This window comes from Herpailurus yagouaroundi, unplaced genomic scaffold (assembly GCF_014898765.1).
Source record: "Herpailurus yagouaroundi ecotype Mexico unplaced genomic scaffold, PumYag 196, whole genome shotgun sequence".
Taxonomy (NCBI): Eukaryota; Metazoa; Chordata; class Mammalia; order Carnivora; family Felidae; genus Herpailurus; species Herpailurus yagouaroundi.
The window spans coordinates 1,563,874-1,573,493 of record NW_024412427.1 but is presented as its reverse complement, the minus strand read 5'-3'; positions in this window follow the sequence as shown (position 1 = coordinate 1,573,493).

Genomic DNA, 9,620 nt, shown 5'->3' with positions numbered 1-9,620 from the left:
TTTTTTTATGTTTATTTTGAGAGACAGAGAGAGTGGAGGAGGGGCAGAGAGAGAGAGAGAGAGAGAGAGAGAGAGAGAGAGAGAGAGAATCCCAGGTAGGCTCCATGCTGTCCACCCAGAGCCTGATGCAGGGCTTGAACTCATGAACCATGAGATCATGACCTGAGCCAAAACCAAGAGTCAGATGCTTAACCGACTGAGTCACCCAGCAGCCCCAACATTTTTAAAAATTTTATTTATTTATTTTGAGAGAGAGTCGGGGAGGGGCAGAGAGACAGAGGGAGAGAGAGAATCCCAAACAGGCTCCTGTCAGCGCAGAGCCTGACGTGGGACTTGAACTCGTGGACCGCGAGACCTATGCTGAAATCAAGAGTCAGATGCTTAACTGACTGAGCCCCCCAGGTGCCCCTTCATAGTCATTTTTAAACTGTAATCATCCCAACAACCAGAGATCCTAGGTACTCTCAATATTCCCATGTGACAGATGAGGAAACTGTGGGGCAGGAGCAGTGAAGTGACTAGTTCAAGATCATGTACTTGATGGTTAGCAGAGCTGGGATTCAAACCCTGGTTCCCTGACTCCCGGTCCAGTGCTCCTTCCACTGTACTAGATGCCCCAGGAGGGCAGCAGAGCTGAGAGTAGGCACTCAGCAGGTGGGTGCTCCAGGGTCCATCTCTACCTTCTGTCTCGGTGCCACGCCATCTATGGATTTAGCTAAACCTGTTCTTAAAAACCTATTTATAGCTTGAAACTGTACCACCACTTGAGATAATGAGTCCCTTAAGTTGACTTCCCATGGTGTAAATTAAGGTTTCTTTTTATTTGTCCTAAATTTTTCTCTTTTAGGATTGGTGGGAAGGTGGGGTATGGCCTTGGGACCAGAACACTTGGATTTAGAAAACAGGCTGCAGGCAAACAGTGTTTGCCTGTGGCGGCAGTTCCTGAAAACCAGGCGGCAGGTGACATTTATGCGGACATCTCATCTGATCATCACAGAGACATGAAGGATAGGCAGCCCCTGGATTTTCATGTCTTTTAAGGTGTCTTGTTGCCTGTGATATTCCCAATACTTAGCACAGTTTTGCATCATGAGGAAGCCACTACGTTCCTATTTGTTGAATGAATCAATGAGCCCTCCTTTTATAGGTTGCGAAACAGAGACACAAAGTATCAAAGGTCTACCCAAGGAAAATAAGATCTGTGCCAGATGATTCTAAAGAGGCATCTAATATGGAGAGTTAGTTACAAAGTTTGCTGGGTGAGCAGAAAGATCGACCCCCTGGGGAAGCCGAGGCAAATTTGAGATTATCAACCACTCAGGAAGCCATGACCTCCCCTAGGGCTGGAGCCCTGCAGGGAAGAGATGGCATTACCAGTGACTGGGGCCACAAAGAGGAGCCTTTGTAGCCTTTCTAGCAGAAGCCGCAACTCTGGAGGAGACATCCTGGCTGCCGCAGCCATCCCCTGCCCTCCCAAGGCTGACCGGGACGGGGAGAAATGCCCTGACTTCTCCTTTCATTTTACTCTCATCTCTCACCAGGGCTTCCCGTTGGTTGAACCCAGCCAGAAGCCAGTTGGCAAAGGAGCCCAGGAGGCATGGTTTGCAGGGACCAGCCTCTGCTATAAGAAGAGGAGCAGGAGAAGGGCAGTGAATGGATTTGAGATAAACAGAAAAATTAAGCGGCCCAAATAGTCCCACACCTACAAAGAAGCCACATCGTGTGTATGCCGTCAGGCAGTCCTCCTCCCCCCAACTCCATCTGATCCTTCTAAGGCTCTTCATCTTCCCACGTTCACCTTAAGCATTACCTCCTCCAGGGAGCCTTCCGGGACTCCTTCCCAGCAGAGTTGCCCTCTCCCTAGTGTATCTTCCTCTAGCACGTTCTACATGCCTCTGTCATAACATATACCACGGTGTAATGCTGCCAGTTATCTCCCAGCATCCTCAACAGATTTGGCCTCCCAAGGCCAGACCCAGGTCTGATTTTTTTTTTTTTTTTTTTTCTCTACTGGGAAGAAAATGGTTGTTGAATGAGCCAGGGGTAACATGGGGTCTGGAGTCGGGCTGCACCTACGGTGCAAGTATTCCAGAACCTACATTTATATGTTGTGTGACCTTGGCCGGCCCTCGTTCCCTCTGAGTCGTAGTTTCCTCATCTGTAAAATGGGAATAACAAGACAGACTTTGAAGAGTGAAATGGAGAATGTGTGGCAACCCAGTTAAGCTCAGGTCCTGGAATCACACTGTCTACAGTCAGCCCCCACCTCTTCAAGTTACTTAACTCCACATCTCCACTGCCTCACCTATAAATTGGGGATGGTTTTAATACTTCACATGGTATCTATGAGCATTAAATGAAACAGTGTAACAATGTGTGGAAAACAGTGCAGGCTCACAGTGAATATGGGCTCCTAGCATCATGTATGGGGCCCCACCCAGCAGCTGAACACTGAACAGGTAAGTTCTTAGTGCTGTATGGCAAATAGCGATCTTGATTTTCTTGTTTCCCCCTGGAGCCCCATTACCAAGAACAGTTTCCAGCACATAGTAGGTGCTCAACCAGTCTTTGTTAGGCCATTGACCAATGACAGAGCCTATGTCGTGATGATATTCTGCTTCTGAGCCAGGGCTTGTGTGCCTTCCCCCTCAGTCCCCAGCACCACAGAGGATGCCTGTTCTAGGCCAGCTCAGCCCAGGCCTGCAGACATCTACAGGTCAAGTGACCATCGTGGAAGGGAAGGTGGGGACTACTGGGCCTATCAAGAGGGGCCATGAACAACAGGAGACAGGGGTCCGGAGCAAAGGGCTAGCAGAGGGATCGAACATTTATTGAGCAGGGTGTACCAGATGCTGTATATGCCTTGTTGTGTTTCAGCCTCACAGGACCCTGCGAAGCGTCAATCTTCCTCCCCCCCCCCCCGCCCCCCATTTTAGAGGTGACGAAATGGCAGTCCAGGGAGATGAGAAAACTCGCCCGAGGTTGTGCAGAAATGAAGGGGCACGGCTAGATTTAAACCCTGGACTGGGGACTGTTTGGTTCTAAACTCCTGCTCCTTCCACGGTCCCAGCTGCCTCCCGGAGGGCAGGAGAGTGGATTCTGAGCCTTAAGCCAGACAGGAAGCCCCAGCACCCAATGCGGGGGCCAGGCTCAGGCTGAGTGACAGCTGGAGTGTGCAATTTTGACAGCTGTGCTGAGGCTGGCCCAGAAGCAAGCGGTGCTAAACTCGGGTGCCTGGGAACTGGAGCTGGGATCATACAGACAAGAGATGGCCAGGGGCGGCAGCAGGGCACCGGGGAGGTGCTGGGCCCCAGACAGAACATCCTTGGGCCCCGCCACCAACAGACAAAGCTCCCCACTGACTGGCTCTGTGACCTTGAGCAAGGCACTCAACCATCTCAGTCCAGCATCCTCGCTGGTCACACTGGTCCACCGTGCCTTCTGGCTTGTCGTGGACTTACATGAGACAGCTCAGAGAGACAGAACTGGGACGAGTCCCGGCCCGGGCACTAATTTTGTTGTTTGATCTGAGGCAAGTCACTTCACCTCTCTGAGCCTCAGTGGTCCCAGCGGTACAATAGTCATCGTATGTGCCTCACCAGATTACCGTGAGGACCTGGTGATTGAAAGTATCGGCTAAAAGCATAAGAGACTCTTAAAAACTGAGAACAAACTGAGGGTTGATGGAAGGTGGGAGGGAGAAGAGGGGCCGGTGATGGGTATTGAGGAGGGCACGTTTTGGGATGAGCACTGGGTGTTGTAGGGAGACCAATTTGACAATAAATTTCATAAATAAAATACGGGCACCTTTTAAGAAGGGAACTTCACTATCTGGAGAAAAAAAAAAAAAGTATGGGCTAGGGGCGCCTGGGTGGCTCAGTCGGTTAAGCGTCCTACTTCAGCTCAGATCATGATCTCATGGTCCATGGGTTCGAGCCCCATGTCGGGCTCTGTGCTGACAGCTTGGAGCCTGGATCCTGCTTTGCATTCTGTGTCTCCCGCTCTCTCTGCCCCTCCCCCACTCACACTCTGTCTCTCTCTGCCTCTCAAAAATGAATAAATGTTAAAAGAAAATTTAAAAAAAGAAGTATGGGCTCTGGGGGTGCCTGGGTGGCTCAGTGGGTTAAGCATCCAACTCTTGGTTTTGGCTCAGGTCACGATCTCGTGGTTTGTGATTTCAAGCCCCACATTGAGTTCCATGCTGACAGTGTGGAGCCTGCTTGGGATTCTCTCTCTCTCTGCCCCTCTCCCGCTCATTCTCTCTGTCTCTCTCTCTCTCAAAAATAAATAAATAAAAAGTATGGGCTCTTGGGGCGCCTGGGTGGCACAGTCAGTTAAGCATCTGACTTCGGCTCGGGTCACGATCTCGTGGTTTGTGGGTTTGAGCCCCACATTGGGCTCTGTGCTGACAGCTCAGAGCCTGGAACCTGTTTCAGATTCTGTGCCTCCCTCTCTCTCTGTCCCTACCCCGCTCGAGCTCTGTCTCTCTCCGTCTCAAAAATAAATAAACATCTAAAAACATTAAAAAACAAAAACATGGGGTCCGGAGTACAATTGCCTGGATTCAAATCATGGTTCACCGTGACAGGCTGTGAGTCTTTAACCATGTTGCTTCGTCCTCTGTGCCTCAGTTTCCTCCTCTGGAAACGGGAGAGGAATATAAGCATGCTCATGTCATGGAGTTGTAATGATTAAATGATATAATCAACAGAAAGAACATGGAACAGCAGCTGGCACCAGTAAGCTCTCTGTCACTTTGAGTAATCAATAGATGCCTGGGTCTGGCATCTAACAGTGACTGGTCCTTGCCACATGCCAGGCATCACTTTAAACTCCAATCCTCAAAGGAGTCTTGTGAGATCAGTGACATTACTGCCCCATTTTGCTCATGGGGACCTGAGCTATTCGGGGGTTCAATGACTTGCTGTAGGTCACACAGTGATCAGAGGACTGGACCGGGACCTGAGCCCGCAGACCCTGTGCCACAGCACTCCTTCATTCCTAATAAAGGCTCCATAAAAGGAAGCTATCAGAATATCTGTGTTCCGTGCACAGATACTGCCATCTTCGTAGAAACGCAGGAGGCAAAGAAGATGGCAATTACTTGCGTCCACGTGGAGAAGGCCCAAATGCACATTAAAGGATGGAGAAAGCCTAGGTGAGAGCAGCGGAGCGGAGGCTTGGAGGGACGCATCCGCTCAACTCGCGTTTGTGCCCAGCAGGGGGCGCCCGCTGCCTCCATCTGGTCCCAGATACGGGAACCAGGCCTCTGGTCTGGTGGCGCGAGCCGTGAGTGGCCCGTCCAGGCAGACCTTGGGGACCCCATGGAGGGGCAGCAGAAAGTGACAATGTTAGCCTGTACAAAGCCAGAGGCATGGCCAGAGGGGCTTATCTCCCACGGTTCCCAAACCGGGCTGCCCAGCGGCATCACACAGAGCTTCCAGAGGATGCAGGAGCTTTCAGCCCCATCTAGTCCCTCCCCCACGTCAGAATCCCCTGGGTGATGGACCAGGGATCTGAAACTTTTAAGACTTTAAAGAAATACTGTATAGGCATGGAAATCGATCACGCTAAAAAATGTAATGTTGAGCGGAGAAGCAAGTCGTCAAACGTAGTGACTTTAACGTGTGTGTATAGGGGGGGTTGTGGAGGGTGGGTGAGGAGCCCAAGGCAAGAATATAAACACAGGCCCACACCCCATCTGCATCCCACCTCACCGCCCCCCGGCCCCCCCCCCCCGCCGTGGGTTGCGCACTCCAGCCCAAGCTCCACTCCTTTTGCCCCCCCCCCCATCGCACCCCTTCCCAAACATTTGGCCCTTGGCCACCCCTCTGGTCTAAGGGTGCACATTCAGGTAGATGGCCCACCTTCAAGAGGAGGGATCCTGGAAAAAGTCCTGGAGGCTATCTCACTGGGAGTCCTGGGGTCCTGTGTACCCTGAGTGTCCTGTCACAGAGGCTCAGAGGCGTGACATGTGTGCATTCCCTTGGCCCCCCTGTCCCATGGAGAGAGGCACAGATGCAGAAGAGCCAGAGGGACACCCCCATAAAGCTCTGGACCCAAAACCTGACTTGCCCGGGTCTAAGAGCAGTACTGCAAAACTTAACGTTATTTATATACAAAATATACCAAAATATAACGTTATTTATATACCAAAATATACCAAAAAAGTATATACAAAGATATACAAAACAGTATGTTTTTTACTGATAGGTATGGAAGTTTTAAAAAGAATTTCAAGGCATAGGAATAAAAACACACATGTCTGATAAAACCAAATTCAGAATGGTGCTACTTTTAGGGAAAGAGAAGGGGGTGGGTCATAGAGAAATGCACAGGGGATCTTCAAATTGTGTCCGTCATGTTAAATTACTTAATCAGGTGGGGGAAACCTGAGTTTGTTTCATTTTTATCCATACTTTTCCTATGCCTAAGCTATTTCATAATTAAAAAAAATTAAACTTCAAAAATAATATATAGAGGTGCCTGGGTGGCTCAGTTGGTTAAGTGTCCCACTTCAGCTCAGGTCATGATCTCACGGTCCGTGGGTTCGAGCCCCGCATCGGGCTCTGTGCTGACAGCTCAGAGCCTGGAGGCTGTTTCAGATTCTGTGTCTCCCTCTTTCTCTGACCCTCCCCTGTTCATGCTCTCTCTCTGTCTCAAAAATAAATAAATGTTAAAAAAAAAATTAAAAAAAAATAAAGTTCTTGTGTTGGATAATTTTCCACAAGAACATATAGATACAACTTCTTTTTTTTTTCTAAGTTTATTGATTTATTTTGAGACAGAGACAGTGCCAGTGGGGGAGGGGCAGAGATAGAGGGAGACAGAGTATCTCAAACAGGCTCTACACCCAGCCACAAAGAGCCAGATGTGGGGCTCCCACCCATGAAACCGCAAGATCATGACCCGAGCAGAAACTAAGAGTAGGACACCTAACCTACTGCGCCACCCAGGGGCTCCCATCTTTTTCTTTTCAATGACAAAAGAAGATTCACTACCCAGTGGATGCGCCATATTTAACCAGTTCCCTACCAAAGGCCACTTATATTCATTTGTTTGTTCTTATAAACAGTGAAGCAAAAAACACCTTTGAACCTGGATGGCCCCTTGAGTTGCAAGGATAATACAATGAACTCTTGTGTAAGGATATTCGTAAAAAAAAAAAAAAAAAAAAAAAAATCTCAGCAGTGAAATTGCTGGGCCAAAAGTTATGTCCACTTAAATTACAGTATTTCAGGGGTACCTGGGTGGCTCAGTCGGTTAAGCATCCGACTTCGGCTCAGGTCATGATCTCATGGTTCGTGGGTTCGAGCCCTGCGTCGGGCTCTGTGCTGACAGCTCAGAGCCTGGAGCTTTCTTCGGATTCTGTGTCTCCCTCTCTCTCTCTGCCCCTCCCCCACTCGCACTCTGTCTCTCTCTGTCTCAAAAATAAACATACATACATAAATAAATAAATTACAGTATTTCAAAATTACATTCCCAGAAGTTCACACCAATTTACATTCTTACCAATGACATATATGAGGTTGTCTGTTATTCCATGCCCTCAGCAACACTGGATTGTTTATCTTTGTCTTATTGATTTGTAAGAACTCTTTGTATATTAGGGAAATGAACTTTTTGTATCCCCTTTGTATTGCAAAAATTTTTTCCCAGTGAGGCATTTGGAGTTTTTAAGTTGACTTTAAAAACTGCATTTCTATTTATCGTTTTAATTGAAGTGAAATTCACATAACATAATATCAATCATTTTAAAGTTTGCAATTCAGTACTATTTAGTACATTCATAATGTTGGTTTTGGAGGCCGGAAGTCTGAAATCTGATGTTGTGCAACCACCACCTCTATCAAGTTCCAAAATATTTTTATCCCCCCAAAAGAAAACCTCATACCCATTAAGCAATCTGTCTTCATTCCCCTGCCCTCAGGGCCATTTGTTTTTATTTTGTTTTGTTTTGTTTCTGTTTTTGTGTTTTTGGCCATTTGTTTTTCTGTAGTACAATTTATTAACCTTTTTTTTGTAACAAATTTGTGATTTTTGTATTGTGCATAGAAATGCTTTCCTCATTCTAAGATTATTAAAAAGCAAAGAATTTAAAGATTATTAATGCATAAATTTCATATATTAAAAAAATAAAATAAAATAAAGATTATTAATGCTTAGTGAAATCTTAAAACCCGGGCACCAGGGATTTAGATCACCCTCAGTAGTATGATGAGCTCCTGGAGGCCAAGCACCCTTGTTCCCACCCATCTCTTAGCACCAAGCACAAAGTTAGAGAATAAGAATTCAGTAAATGTTTGTTAAAGGCAATTCCAACCTCCAGATTATAAAAGGAAAACGCCTCACATTCTCTTGTAGTCCTTTTAGGATGGGTTTGTTTTTTTTTTTTCTTAGTTAACATTTTCATCCATCTGGAATTTATTTTGGTAGATTGGAATGAGGTAGAGATACAGCTTTATTTTTTTCCAAGTGGCTAGCCAGTTGAACCAACACCATATTGAGTAATCTGTCTTCCCCCACTAATTTGAAATGCCACCTTTAGCATATACTAAATTCCCACATGTATTCAAGTCTATTTCTGGACTCCCTATCCTTTCTCGGTGACCTCTGTCTGGGATTCTGGATTGTTTAAAGCCCCCCCGGTGATTCTGATGCAGTCCGTCTGTAGCTGGTGCTTATCTGTGATGAGATATGTTTGCGGATTCTTAGGAAAATGAAGAAAAATAGTGTCATAAAGTTAAATTTCATTTTAAGGGTCCATCTTCTCTTTTGAGATTATGTCCTTATGAAACTTTTTCTTTTAAAATTTTTAGATAAATGAATGCTGATAGTAGTCATTCTTAAGTAAAAATTTTTTTTTATTTTTTTTATTTTAAAGAGAGAGTGCATGAGGTGGGGAGAGGGGCAGAGGGAAAGAGAGAGAGAGAGGATCTTAAGCAGGCTCCACACTCACCACAGAGCCTGACATTAGGCTTGATCCCATGACCCTGGGATCATGACCTGAGCCGAAATCAAGAGTCCAACGCTCAACTGACTGAGCCACCCAGGCGCCCCTAAGTAAAATTTTAAAGGAGTATAACGCACATAGGGAAATGTGCACAAATCTTAGGTGCATACAGCTTGATGAATTTTCATGGAGTGAATACGCCCATGTTAGTGTCCTAGAGCTGCTCTGACAGATGACCACAACCAGAAATTTATTTCTTGGTTTTGGAGGCCAGAAGTCTGAAATCTAGGCGTCAGCTGGGCCGTGCTCCCTCTGGAGGCTCTGGGGGAGATTCCTTCCTTGACTCTTCCAGCCTCTGGTGGTTCCAGGAGTTCTTTGGCGTGTGGCCGCATCCCTCCAACCTCTGCCTCCGTCTTCACGTGGCCTTCTTCTCTGTGTCTCTGGGCAGATCTCCCTCTGCCTTTCTCTCATAAGGACACCAGTCATTGGATTTGGGTGCACCCTCATCCAGAATGACCTCCTCTCAAAATCCTTAACTCAGTTACATCTGCAAAAACCCTTTTTCCACACAAGCTCACATTCACAGATTCAGATGGATATAGCTTTTTTGGGGGGGGAGGGATACAATGTAACCCACTACCAACATGTAACCAATGTCCCATATCAA